At 41.0% G+C, this 15331-nt stretch overlaps 1 pseudogene; it reads right to left on the bottom strand.

Annotated features, from left to right (window-relative positions):
* Positions 1-1005: 1005 nt before the first annotated feature.
* The window catches only part of LOC131095419 (sorting nexin-2-like), a 201180-nt pseudogene continuing 186854 nt past the window's right edge, over positions 1006-15331 (bottom strand).

Below are 15331 nucleotides of genomic sequence, written 5' to 3' on the forward strand. Positions count from 1 at the left end.
GCAAACAGGTCTAGAGCCCAGAGCCACACAGAGGCTTTCACAACTAGACACATCAGGGGTCCAAGCAGCATGGATACTAACTGCTTTAACAACAAGAAACACACAATTAATAGAGCTTTTTTCCACCTTTTCCAGCTGCGCGTTGGGCGCCAATTCATGTATTTGTTCAGGTTTAGAGCAAATTTGGGGAAGAATCCCCCAAAGGAGCTCCAGTGGGAAAACCAGATCCAATCAGCCCCTCCCCCCCAACTGGTCCGGGAGGGAAAAAAAAATACCTCCTTGGAGAAAGGCGGAAAAAAACTGTTTATTAAACAATAAAACCAAAACAATATCAAACAATGAGACCCCTTGCCACTCTAAAAGAGATGACAAACTGAGAAAACCCCGGGTTCAAGCAGCAGCTCACTCAGTCTCTGGTCAGTCCCTCCGGTGCTGGAATTGTCACAGGCCAGGCCTGCCCCGGTGGGCCACAGTTGCAGCTGCCGGTGCTCTCCTGGGTGTTCAGTCCAGAGTAGTTTCAAGAGGTCCAAAGAAAAAGGAAAAAAAACAGTCCAGGGAACTTCTTTGCCTCAGCTAGCTAAAAACTAACTAAAAAGCAAAAGAAGAGCTCCCTGTCCCGCTGTCTGTCCGCAGACAACACAGTCAGGAGCAGGAATGTGGAGGAGTGAGTACAGTGTCTGAAAACAAACTGTGCACTTCTTCTCTCCCCCCCTTCACTCTCTGGAACACTCTTAAAGGTACAAAACTTATTATTCAACATAAACAGAATGAGACGATTGGGGATAAAAGCATCATATAGTCAACCCAGGACACACAGTCTACTTCAAAGAGGGTCACAACATGCAGTTTATTAATAAAATGCTGTGGTATATAATACCACCATGTGTTAATTCATTATATATATAGTGGTTTATTTGAATTATTTTGAAGTGATTTCAGTGTGGAATTTCATTTTTTATCCAGGAGAAACAGCCAGACTCTTTTGCTATTTGGAATAGTATTCTTTTAGGCAATGGATTTAGCTTCAGGTAGGAATGCTTCCCAGTATTTTATTAGCTTGTAGAGAAGGAAAAAAAAGCTACCTTACTTTAAGTATTCAATGCTGGAAAAACCCACTCATACTCTTCCTCTTGTAATGACCTTGTCTTCACTAGACAAAGTAAGAACACAGATGCTTATCCATTTTCCATTCATTAATTATCCATTCATATTATTATATTATGCAAGAAAAACACTAGTAATAAACACACAAATCTGCTTGTGCAATCAGAGTTATTCTTACCCAGTGAGTACAGAATATAGCTGTACAGAATTTGTTTGCAGTGTGAGTTTGGCATTCTTCCCTCTTTGGGGTTTCTTTAATTATTTTAATTTTTAAAATCAAAGCTGGAGTGCTATATTCCCAGATTGGAGAAAAAAAAGGAAATTAGTTTGGGAACCAGGCCTACTTCTGAGTCACCAAAGGCTGTTTTATTGCTGTACAACACTCAGAACTTTTTTTTCTTTAAGCAGATAAACATTTGAATATTCAAGTCTCTTCAGTAAGCCTAAGCATGTATTTTACTCTAATCTACAAGTAAAAGTATTATTTGAATAGACCCTCTACTCCCTTCCCATCTCCCTGAATTAGGGCTCTGCAAGTAAGAACAGTAATAGCCAGGAAATAGCAATCACTATGTCCTTCTGCAACAGATTACAGACTAGAGTTAGTTCTTCATGTTTTAGAAAATGCTGTACTTAAAGCTTGCCTTTTTTAACTAACCTAATATGGAACTGTTATGGTTTGGGCCTGGCAAAGCCAGAGCCCCCATGAGTACACCTTCTCCCCGGTGTCTGCTGTGAGATGTGACCAGGAATAAGCAAAGCAGGCTCCAAACTTAAACATAAAGAAAATTTTATTAACTAAGCTACACACAAACAATTACTAAACTACACACAAAAGAAGAAAGAAAGAAAAAAAAACAAAACACGAGGAAAATGAAAACCTCACAAAAAACACTCTCCCCCTCCTCCCCCCTAAATTCCCAATACAATACATCCTCCAAAATCACCAATTCTAGGTCCAAGACCACCCTTTAGATTGCTCAAACTTTCAGCTCCTCAAGAGGAGAGGGAGTCCTTCCATGTGTCATGGTGGCCTCTTCCGTCCTTGTTCCCGTGCTCTCACCACTGAACAGGGATCAGGGCTGCTTCCAGGGTTGTCTTTTTTTAAGGATGCTTTGTCCAGTTCCAGAAAAGCACAGTATCTCACCTTCCCACCTTTGGGACATCTGTCCCCCCCCTATTTTATATACCCCCTGGGGCCGAGGGGTCCCCACACTGAATCTTCTTTGGCACTGGGACATTTCTCCCCCTGGACTCAGTCTCTGTATCACACGGAAACATGGCTCTATCCATGGCTACACGAAAGAGTCCAGCATAACATGCCACTCCATCTTCTCCATTCTTTCAACATCTCTCACTCTCTCTCTCTGGTCCAGACCTCCATCACTCGTTCATTTCCTTCATCCTCCTCCACTCTTATCACTCGTCTAGGAAGGGTTGATGTTCTGTAAGGCTTTCATTGTCCAAAAAAAGGGTTAAAAAACTCCTCCAGGCGGCTGGACTCCTGGCTGCACCCCTCCCCCCTCCATCTCCTCAGCTGGGCTGCCTGCTGCCCGCACATATTTACTGAATTTCAAGGTAACGACACAGGCTGCACTCTCTCTCTCTCTGTCTGTCTCCAAAGGGGGGGGGCGGGGGGGAATGGCTGCCCGATGTCTCTTGTTGCTCTCCACCCTTTCATCCTCCAAGGCCTCCTCACTCCCATCTCTGTCCAGGCCCAGGCCTACCACATGGCTGCCCCTCCCCCGCCCAGCAGCAGCGGCCGGACGGGGGAGAGATCCGTCCTCCGTCCCTCGAAGTCCCAAGAGAGCCTCCCAAGAGCCTCCCAGGGCCGAAGCTCTGCTTTTAACCCCTGGGTGTTCTCGGAGGTGTGTCCTAAAACCCACGGGCTATACCAGGTGCCAATATCAAAATCCAAGCACCCATTGGTTTGACCACAACATCCCAGAATTCCCACTTCTTCCTGGTCAAACCACCACAGGAACATAGTAACTTGTTCAAAAAGTTTTAAATTTCTTACCTGCTGTTGTGTTTGCACTAATGATTCTAGGTACTTGATAATACCAGTTTTAAAGTCTTTCAATCGTTCCCTCTGTTAATAAAGTAAATAATTATGGCAGATTAACCTCTTAACCAAGTTTCCTTGGAACATCAATATTATCTAAAGCAAAACTATAATTTATTTTAACAAAATTATACGTGCCTCAAATCTTTACCTCACGAATGGTTTTGGAGATCTGTTCAAAATTATTTTCCTCTTGCTGAACTTTTGTCTCCCACTGGGAAAGGAAAAACATACAGAAATAAGACAGCATTCCATGTTCAGTCTATCACTATCTGAACTTTTTTTTTAGTATATTAGGTATAGTTATTCAAGATTTGAAAAGCACCTATTTGTTTTTTACATACTTAAGGGAAAGTCTCAGTACAGTAATTTCAAAACAACAATTTATAGAGAAGAATACCATCAGATCATTTAAAACAATTATATCTAGGGCAATATTATCTTCATACCAAATATAAAAATATCTTAATTGTTATCAGCTGTCGCAGACATTTCTCCACAGAAATCCTTTCTTTCGGATTTCTGTGTCTTCTGGAGGCCAGAGGCTTCAGAAGACAAGGTAAACAATTATTATCAGCTGCTGGGGAATGCAACAGGGACACCTTGATTGGCTCATTTCCTATGTTTATAATTAAGGGCCAATCACCAGTGCAAGCTAGGGGACTGAGTCCTTGGTCACAACTTTGTTATGGATTCTTTCTTTTCTATTCTTAGCTAGCCTAGCTGCTCTGCAAACCTCTCTCTATATTCTATTTAGTATAGTCATAATGTATTATATATAATATCTTAATAAATCAGCCTTCTGATCAAGATACAAGATTCACCGTCTCTCTCTCACCAGCTGCGACCCACTCAGGCGCGGTAATAATCAGCAATATTAAGAAACAAGAAATTAAAAAATTCTTTAATGAAAAGAAAGGATCTCTATTAGCTATTCCCTTTACAAGAACTGCTAGGAAAGGAATCTAAACCTTTAAGCTTTCTTATCTGTTCAATCAAATGTGAAAAAGTCTCAAAAAATAGTTTTCTGTACTTTCCTATTTACATAAGAGATTATTATATCTTCATCCCCACCTATGGTCAAGTAAATGTTTTTTTTGCCACATTTCTCCTGCAGATGACAAGCTAACAGGGATGTGTTTATTGGTCAGAATGTATGTTGTTTAGGCAAGACAAAACACAAGCTCTCTTGCTCAGTGGGAATTGTTTAAGAGACAGCAGGAATTTAAAAAAAAAAGAAAAAAAAAAGAAAGAAATGCAGGTAAGAGCACAGAAGGAAAATTCAGAGGAAGTGAAGTTGGTTGTAGGGTTTTGCCATACTGGTAACAAGGCATTAATATCAATACTACAAAACACTTGGTCATGTTTATCCTTATGTCAAAAGACATTCAGCTACACAATTAAGAAAGCATCACCAGCTGTATTATCTTATTACTAGACCTTCCTTTGCTCCTGCTTTTATGTAACTGTCATATTGCTAAATTTACACCATCTGTGTTAGTATATTATGAAAAAAGCTATCATCCTGACACTTCAGACATATACATGCTAACAGAAATTATAAAAATGCAGCTGTATCTGTTAATCTCAATATACTAACTGAATTATGGGAGCTAATAGATCTGGTAACAGCTATCTTCCTCTGAAAAAATGCAGCCAAGAATCAACATGCACCAATAAAATGTATTCCTGCTAGCAATCTAGTGGTGCTATTTAATCACCAGAGCATTTTGTGGTGCAGTGTTATCTTACTGTTGTGATATGTAATGAACATCTATTCAAATAAATATCTTGAGATATTTATGTATTTAGTCTGTATTTATTCAAAATTCCCTTAATGTCTTTCCAGATGTACTCTTATGGAGCTATGCAATAAGTCATAACAGGATGTGCTTCAAGGAAACATTAATATGTACACAGCCTAGAGAGTTAGCTAATAACTAAAACTATATAAAATTCAGTCTAGGAAAGAGAGATTAGGACTGCTTTGAAATAACTTGTTCCTTCGTATTACAGCATCTTTAGAGGTGCCCAAGACTTCAGTGATTTTGCCATCTTACAGTTTCTGACAAGGAAAAATCACCTTCTTGTTTATATCCTGTTTTGAGGACTACTCTTTTACCTTTTATCTGAACAAAGGAACTGAGTCACATATGAAGCTCAAGCTGGATAGGCTTCCACTTTTCAATATCCCTGTCAAAAGGACTACTATTAAAGAATTCAGCAACTCTGAATATATTTCAGTGGAAGAAATAATTTTCTGCCAGCATACTCAAATTTCAAGTTTACTTAACAAGCTTCTCTAAGCACACAATAAAGTAGAAAAAAAATCCTTCAAGAACAAAATCATTATTCTTTTTATATTAAGGATGAGAAAGGGACATTTAGTATTTCCTACTGCTCCAAACAGTCAGGAATCGGTTTTGCCAATGAATTCCAGCTCACTTCTGCATGATGGATGGATGACATCAAGAGAGCCAACCAGTAAGAATGTGATCACAAAAAAGTGACTTTTTTTTTCTCCTAGTCAACAAGGTCCTTTTTAAAGAAAATAAGAAAGCCATGTTAATGAGAAACTTCAACACTGTATGTAAAATATATTGAAGTGCATAAAGAACAAAGCAACTTGAGTTAGTGACAAATGAGGCAACCAAACAAAGTACATAAGAGATTGAAATCTGCAATTATGTTCTCCATTATTTAATGAGAAAATAGTGGTTCATGACTAGAATACAATAATGTTAAATAATTATGCTGTCTTACCTCTTCAATTTCCTTAGTGAAGCATGTTTAAAAAAATGTATAATCTCTGAAATTTCTGCATTTTTGATTTTTACTGAAATGATATATGTTTTAAAAATTAAATATAAATGTAAGCAAAACATGAGAACGGTTCTCCTTTAGTCCTTTTAGCTAGATTTTAGCTTTAGAAACCAAGAAATGTTCTTCTGACTATCCAAGTCATCTGTAACAGTTAAAAGCATTTTTAAACTTGTTCATGTTCTCCTCTTCCCATCTCCCTGACTCTTTAGAGACTGTATTTGACTGCCTTAACTATCTCAGAATGGGTAACAATAATATCCATCTCATATTTTAAATAAACTCCATTTAAATATGTCAGTAAATATGGAAAATCGCTAATACGCAATTTGTAAAAAAAAAATTGTATTAAATGGGACAGTAAAGGGGAATGAATCAATTAAAAAAGTCTGGCTGACAGAATAATATTTATACTTGACAACATTGCCTCTTTTATATCATCTTTAGCTTGCTGCAGTTTATCAGATCTGTTGGCAAGTTGGAACTTTGCTTCAGTTTCACCTTTTTTTGTAAAGTGACCTGAGCTTCTTGCCATTTCTGCCAGGATTTCATCTGATCATCAAACACCTCCTGTAAGTATTGGCACTTATTAAGCATTTGCAGCTGTTAAAGCTGTCTAAATTCCTGTTAGAAAAAGTTATTTCTGGATAAAACTGGAACAAGTGTACTCAAAAGAAACTTCACTGTGTCTTAGATTTAATTTGACATCATCCTTGCACAGCTAAATACCATCTAAAAATAACAGAGGGCGTTCAAGAAGCCTCTTTAGAGCAGACACCTTGATGCTTTAATTTTTTTTTCCTTGTTCCATCACAATACTACCAAAGCAACCACTGTAAAATGCTATAATACCCAAATGCTTATATAAATACAGATTCTAGCAAACCTTTTCATTCACTATATGCATAATTGGCAGTACATTTTTGTTAACAATGGATGGAAGCAGAAGAATCAAAGTATAATTTTTTTTATATATTATGTATTTGATAGACTATAACTATATACATAATGCAAGTGAATGCTTATAAAATTTAAAAATATTTTCCCAACAGTTTGACACTTTCAAAGTTATTTCTGGATAAAATTCTAAGACATCACTGGCTTGACACTTGGCTTGCTGGCTGCCAGACTCTCACCCACAGCTGCTTTCTCATTCCCTCTCCTCAACAGGACAGGGGGAGAAAAAGAGATGAAAAGAAGCTCACAAGTCAGTACAAAGACAGGGAGATCACTTACCAATTACCATCACAGGCAAAACTGATTTAACTTGGGAAAGATTATTTTATTGACAATTAAAACCAGAATAGAATGATGAGAATCAAAGGCAAAAACTAAAACACCTCTCCTCCCCCTCCTTCTTCCCAAGCTCAACTTCACTCCTTCATTCCCAACTCATCTACCTCCCCCTGCCTGAGCAGCACAGGAAGGATAAAGAGGTGCAGTCAGTTCACAACAGTTCCTCTCTGACACTTCTTCCTCCTCACACTTTTCCCCTGTTCCAGTATGAGTCCTTCCCCCAGGCTGCAGTCCTGCAAGGACTGCTCCTGCGTGGGCTCCTCTCCACAGGCCACAGATTCTGTCAGGAGCCTACTCCCATGTGGGTTTTCTAGGACTGAAGCTTTCTTCAGGGCATATCCACTTGCTCAGGAGTGGTCCTCTCCACAGGCTGCTGGGAAACACCTGCAAGCACCTCCTTCCTCTCCTTCTTTGACCTTGGTGTGTGCAGGATTGTTTCTTACACTTCCTTCTCACACACACACTCTGCTAAACAGTAATTTGACCTTTATTAAATATGTTTTCACAAAGGTACCACCAGCTTTGCTGGTTTGCTTTATTTTGACCAATGGTGGGTCCATTGAGGAGCTGTCTGGAACCAGCTGTGCCTGATGTCTTCTCACAGAGGTCACCCCAGAAGTCATCTGCTACCAAAACCTTGCCACATAAACCCAATGCAACCCCTCCCCATGTCAAAATCTAATTGTACTGTACACCAAAATTGAATACTCTTTAATGAGATGTAAATCGTCAAGCAATATTTGTTGCTTCTTTACTGAAGCTATTGGTTATATAATATAGCCAAATTATGTTCTTGAAAACATTTTATGAGCATAGTGTAAAAATCAGTTACTTGAAAGAAACATGTACAGCATGCTAACTAGTATGATATTAACATTAATCAAATTAGAAGATAGTCACCATTTAGATTTTGTCTGGATCTTATTAATCCATGCCCATTTTTTGTTACAACAATTTTTAACATGGGAATAACTGATCATGGATTTATTCATTTTACTTGATTGGAATTTCAAACAAAAACTCAGGAACTCTTAACTGCATAATGAAGTGTGCAAATGCATACAAATATTCATAGAATCATAGAATGGTTTGGGTTGGAAGGCACCTTAAAGATCATCTAGTTCCAACCCCTCTGCCATGGGCAGAGACACCTTCCATTAGTTCAGGTTGCTCAAAGCCCCATCCAACCTGGTTATTTACCTTAAATATACAAACTGCAAAATCTGATAATAAACACAAAAATTATACATTTTTCCTAGCAGCAGTTAGTTTTACTGCAGCAATAAGATGAATGTAGTCACCAAGTAGTTCTGAGAAGACCTAAAAATCAGCAAAAATTTGTTCTTGATGCAACTCATCTATCTTCTCCTCAACCTCTGCAAGCTGAGACAAAGCTCTAGATAGAGCAGTGTGGTCCTCAGAATTACCTAACATGACAGCACTTTCAGCAAAGGCAGCTGTGTTGGCTGAAAGCTCTGAAATACAGGAGTGACATCCAATAAAATGAAGTTAATTTATTATGTTACTCTTCAAGATAGATCAGTCAACCAAGCAGACCTCTGTCCTACAAGAAATGTAAGTCTATCAACTGAAAAATATAAATTATATTTCCCAAAGCTCACGATAAAATACTCAAGGACATAACAATGAAAAACCATTTAGGAGAATATAGTGAACACAAAACTCTCCAAAACCAGTAAAAGATTTGCTGAGCCTGTTATGTGATACCTATTGTGTTTTGCAAAACACATAGAAGAAACTGTCACTTCAGTATTATCCAATTTCTAAGTTCAGAAAAAATTCAAACCCACATGATTTGCAGAAACAAACAAACTCCACAACTTTTCTGAAAGTTGTAAAGCTGATATGTGTCCGGTCCGGCTGTTTGTCTCTGCCCGGACACGCGTAGGATGGCATTGGGACAGCCCGCGCTTCAAAGGACGAGTTTGGACTCTTCAGATTTTCAGTCTTCGGATTGTTTATTATTTCTTAGCTACAGAATTTTCTTTCTGCCCGACAGAGGTCTGACCAGCAAGGCAGCCAAGGGCACTCTCACCTCCTACTGGGCGGTCGTCTCTTTTTATACTAAAAACTACGTGCATCATATTTACCTTTATTTCCCAATACCTTTCACCCATATTAGCAAGTGCTCCTTCACCATGGACCAATCCCAAAGTGCCAACATCACCACTGAAAATGGATGACAAGAAGAAGAAAGAAGAAGGACAAGACACGCCCTGATCCCTCCATCTTGTCTCCATAACCCCCCTGTACCAAAACCCTAAGATCTATATTTCACCCTGTAAATACATCATTCTTACACCATTCATTCCCAAGTGACTGTCATGTCCTCAAACAGGTGGCACATCCCTCAAAGGGTCAAAGTCAAGCCACCAGGCACTTTTGACAACATTCCAGGATCTCCGAGCCCCTCAAGGGTTCTCTCGGTAACTCTGGATATCCGGAGTGATGTGCTGAGTTCCCACAGGTATGTTTATTACAGAGCTGGACGCATGTGGAAATCGTTCCCCTAAAATTACATGCGTACCCCTGGGAACTCTAGATTTCCTTTTATCTCCCTCTCAAATACATATGCATGCAATTTCACAATAGGTTCATACATATTCATTCCACTGATTTCGTGTGACACATGCCACTAATTCTTCTTTATCAGAAAGAACTCCTGGGTCAGGTTGCCCTGCTCTGTCTGCCTCCCCCTTCCCCCTTATCTCGTCTTTCAGCTGAAGCAGTCTTTCTAAGCACAGGCCCTTCTTGAGAACAGGCAGTCAGGCTAAACAGCAAGCTACAGACTTAAACATGTACATTGTACTTAAATCAAAATTAATTTCTACTCTGGAAAATTTCAACTCTGCCTCACACAAACCAAAAGTCAAGTCTCCTATACAGCAAATTCAAGACAATCTGAACTGGTCTGTAGTGAAGTTGTTCCATGCAGCTGGGGAAGGGGGAAAGAAGAGGAAGAAAATTATTCAATGGCAACATCAACACCAGAGTAGAATTTGCTTCCATTATGCTGTTCCACTGACTGAAGTATACTTAACAAGACTGTTTATACTGTAATATATTGCCATGTTTAGATATGCCTTTAAAAAAAGGCATGTGACTTTGTGCCTGGCATCCATAAAGCTGATGTTTTGAGCTTATTCATTAACAAACTCTTAGGGAACTGTGTTATCAAACCTCAAGTTGTGTACAATGCCAACTCCTCTGAAGAACCTTTGAACAAAATCTCATTGCAATCCAATTTAGTTAAGGATTAAAAGCATAGGTTTGTTTATAACTGCCACTTTTACTGAATCAGCAGAACATCATATCTGTAGAAATGTCTTCAGATATTTAAAACTATCACAATTTAAATGCCACTCAAAAAAAAAAAAGCATTACTTGAAATCTAAGATAAGGTGTCAAATCAGCAGTAATGACATACATTCCCATTTTCATTACTTCTTAAAATACTTTTTAACCTTGAGGACATCTGATATCAGAGACATCTGCCTCTACAGAGAATAATTCCTGGTAGAGGTATGAGAAAGCAACTTAAGACACAGAATTACAGAATGGGTAAGGTTGGAAAAGACCAGTGTGTCATCTGGTCCAACCTCCCTGTTCAAGCAGAGTCATTCTAGAGCATATTGCACAGAATTGCATCCAGATGGTTCTTGAATATCTGCAGTGAGGGAGACTCCACAACTTCTTGGGACAATCTTTTGCAGTGCCCCATCACCTGCACAGTAACAAAGTTCTTTTTCATATCCAGGTGGAACTTCCTGTCCATCAGTTTCTGCTCTCCAACTCTTGTCCTGTTGTTTGACATCACCAAGAAGAGCCTGGCTCCATCTTCTTGACACCCACCTTTCAGATACTTATAGACATTGATGAGGTGCTCTCTCAGTCATCTCTTCTTGAGGCTGAACTCAGCCTATCCTCATAGGAATCACAGAATCATTTAGGTTACAAAAAATCTCTGAGATCATCTACTCTTATTCCTGACACAGGTGGTGAGTTAGCCTAATAGGAGTCATGGCCCACTAGACCTGCTGTTTAGGAACCGAGAAGGGCTCTTAGAAGATGGGGTGGTCAGAGGCTGTCTTGGGCACAGGGACCATGAAATGATAATTTTTAATACTCAATGAAGTAAGGAAGGGGGTCAACAAAACCTTTGCTTTGGACTTCTGGAGGGCAGACTTTGCCCTACTCAGGACACTGGTTAAGAAAGTCCCCTGGGAAAAAGACCTTAAAAGTAAAGGTGTCCAGGAAGTCTGGACATACTTTAATGTTGCAGTGCAAGCTGATCTGTGGTTAGCATTAATCCAGTTATAAATAAGAAATCCAGCCCAGCTCCACGAACCAGACTCTGGGCTGACAGAGGTTCCAACCAATAACAACTCTCCTAAAATGCAAGCATTTGACTGGTTGAGAGTCTGGGAGGCATGGAGATTAGATGAATGGCTGTGTAGCACTGAGAGTTTTTGAATTGCCTATAAAAGGTGGTGGGAAACAATAAACCAGGCTGTTTGGCTGATGAAGCATGGGAGGTCTGTCGTGTGTTAAGTCTTAGACATACAAACACCAACACGTCACTTTAAAGAAGAAATCTTGAAGGCACAGGAGCATGCCTATGTGCTGAAAGATGAGCTGTAGGGAAAGAAGATAGGCCTGGCTGAATAGAAAACTTTCTCAGGAATTCAGGTGAAAAAAGAGGGCGTCTCACCTTTGGAAAAAGAAGCAGGCAACTCATGAAGAGTACAAGAATGTCGTTAAGTTGTATAGAAAGAAAATTAGAAAGGCAAAACCTCAACTAGATCTCAATCTGACCACTGCTGTGAAAGATAACAAGAAGTGTTTTTACAAATACATAAACAACAAAAAAGGAGACAAGGAAAACCTCCATTCTTTATTGGATGGGGGGGGAATATTGTCACCAAGGGTGAGGTACTTAATGCCTTCTTTGCCTCAGTCCTCAACAGTAAGACGGGTTATCCTCACATCAAACAGCCCCCTGAGCTGGTAGACAGGAAGTGGGATCAGAATAAACCCCCTGCAACCCAGGAGGAAGTAGTTACTGACCTGCTGTGCCACTTAGACACTCACAAGTCTATGGGACCAGATGGGATTCATCCCAGGGTGCTGACAGAGCTGGCAGAAAGAGCTCGCTAAGCGTCTCTCCATCATTTAACATCAGTCCTGGTTAGCTGGGGAGGTCCCAGATGACTGGAAGCTGGCCAATGTGACACCCACCCACAAGAAGGGCCAGGAGGATCTAGGAAACTGCAGGCCTGTCAGCCTGACTTGGTGCTCAGGAAGGTTATGGAGTGGATCATCTTGAGTGCAATCACATGGCACATACAGGACAACCAGGGGATGCAGCCCAGACAGTATGGGTTTAGGAAAGGCAGGTCCTGCCTGACCAACCTTATCTCCTTTTATGACCAGGTGACCAGCCTGGTGGATGAGGGAAAGGCTGTGGATGTAGTCCATCTGGGTTTCAGTAAAGCCTTTGATACTGTCTCCCATGGCATTTTCCTGGAAAAGAAGGCAGCCCATGGCTTGGACAGGTGCACTCTTCCCTGTGTTATGAACTGGATGGATGTCCGGGCTCAGAGAATGGTGGTGAATGGTGCCGCGTCCAGATCAAACAATGTCTTTATTGATGATCTGAATAGGGGGATGTTCTGGTTTTGCATGGGAGACATTTATGGAAGTGATGCAAAGCTTTTAGCCACTAGAAAATTGTACATTCCTCTGTGAAAAACGCATGTTAAAGATGAAAAAAAACTGGGAACTACCTCTTTCTCTTCCGGCTGGCAAAGAGGTAACATGCCTCGGCCCCCTCTGTTGGCCAGGCTGGGCTGGGCAACGCCTGTCCCTTTTCCCCCAGGGCACCCACGAGCCACCCATCGGCTGCTGGTCCAGGGAGGGAGTGCCAGGCCGAGCTGGGTCGGACCATGGCTGCGATTTCTAACATCTTGCCACTAGTCCGGGGCCAAGCCAAGTCCGCTGGCCCCCAGAAGCAGCCCTGTGCTGGGCCAGTTCGGCCAAGATTTTGCTACCATGGAAGTTTGCCTGCAACCACCATGCAGGGAGAAGGAAAAACCACCTCCCCCAACCCCACCCCTTCCCCCGGCGTGCTGCTGCTGAGTTCTGGCGTGGCTGAGTAGATCCAAGCCACCCCTCCCAGCCACATATCCCCCTTCAAGCTGCCCAGCTCAGCCATGCTGAGGTGACCATCTGCAGATATTAACTCTTTCAGTGCTTCAATGCTCCCTTGAGTGAGAGAAGAAGGACAAGTGCAGGCATGTAAAGAAGCAACATGAAGACATCGAGGTCAGTGAAGAAAGAGTCAAGTACCAGATAGGAGGGATGAGGAGATGCCTTGATCTTGGGGCTGAAATCCTCTTGTAAAGCTATGGAGGAAAAGACTTTTTCCCTATAACACATGAAAGTATGGGGAGATGAAAGTGTTCAAATTGTTGGTATTGAGTAAAGGCCTCCATGCTAAGCAAGCAGATGTTAAAGTGGCTGTGATCCTGATTTGCGGAAAGAAAAAAAAACTGCACAAAATCTCCACAACTTTTTAAAAGTTGTAAAGCTGGTATGTTTATTACAGCACTGGACACATGTGGGGATAGCTCCCTATAAAGGACATGCACACCCCTGAGAACTGTTGTTCCTTTTTTATCCCCTTAACTGGTACATATGCATAGAATTCCACAATAGGTTCATACATATTCATTGTACTGGTTTCCCGTTAAACTTGCAGTGAGTTTTTTTATCAGAAAATAGAGAAAGAACTCCTGGGTCATCTTGCCCTATCTCCCGTAGCCTCAGTTTTGGTTTTCATCTGTTTCAAAGTTCAAGGGGTTCCTCTTGTTATAAATGATCAGCGAGAAAGCCAAATTAATAATAATAGTGAAAGATTTTATTTTCACGATTGAAAAGGCAGTCCTCGATAGCCACAGTCAAAGAGACAGCATCGAGCCCGGGGGACGGCACTGGGTGAACCTAGATCTGACTTCTATGGCATCGGGCCTCCCTCTGTTCATACATGCCGTCCCTGGCAGGGCTGTTTTATACAGTTTTTTATACCTGAGACAGAGGTGCTCTGATTTCTTTTGTCACCCTGCATATGTATGAAGATTCTTTTTACTGTACAGGGCTGGACAATTGCTGTTTCTTGGGTGGTGGTGGGTGCTGATCATGTCAGGAGAACTGTATTCAGATGTATGTTCTTGACGACTTTGGTTATCTTTAATGATGATATTTATCAAGTGCTGATCATCCTTGGGTGTTCCCAGGTGGTTCCCGGGAGAAGCCCATCTCCGCACCATCCACGTCCTTTTACTTGTTAACGAGGCATTCTTTCCTGCTGCCACAAGGAGTTTTGCAACTTCGGTGTGGTAATCTGTCTCTGGGCTGTCCATGGTCAGAGGCTCATTGGATTTTCGTTACATGCTTAATTTATTTTACAATTTTTATTTTATTTTTACATTTTCTACCCAAGCATGAATTTCTTTACATCACATATTACGCTCTTCTCTCTCTTGCATTTTTCCTTCGGCTAAAGCAGGTTTTTTTCGAACATAGGTTTTTTTGTGAGAAAAGGCAGTCCTGGGAATAAGCAAGCTACAGATTTAGTAACTCAAAACAGCACATTTCACCTAAATCAGAAATGGATTTCTACCCTAGTAAATTTCCCCTCAGTTTCATTGCCCCCTTTCCTAGAAAATAAGTAAATTCTTTTACACACTGCCCCAGACATTCCAAGGCAAGTGCCATGTGCTCACAATGGTAGAAGTCACCACGGGATGGATGGAAACCTACCCTGTGTCTCATGCTACTGCCCGTAACACCAAACTGGGCCTCGAAAAGCAGGTCCTTTGGAGGCAGGGGGGCAGTGTGATGTAGTCAATCTGCCAGGCCTCCCCATACTTGTACTTGGACCACTGCCCACCATACCAGAGGGGCTTTGCTCACTTGGCCTGCTTGATGGCGGCACATGTCTCACAGTCATGGATAACCTGCAAA

Source organism: Melospiza georgiana, chromosome W (assembly GCF_028018845.1).
Source record: "Melospiza georgiana isolate bMelGeo1 chromosome W, bMelGeo1.pri, whole genome shotgun sequence".
Lineage (NCBI taxonomy): Eukaryota > Metazoa > Chordata > Aves > Passeriformes > Passerellidae > Melospiza > Melospiza georgiana.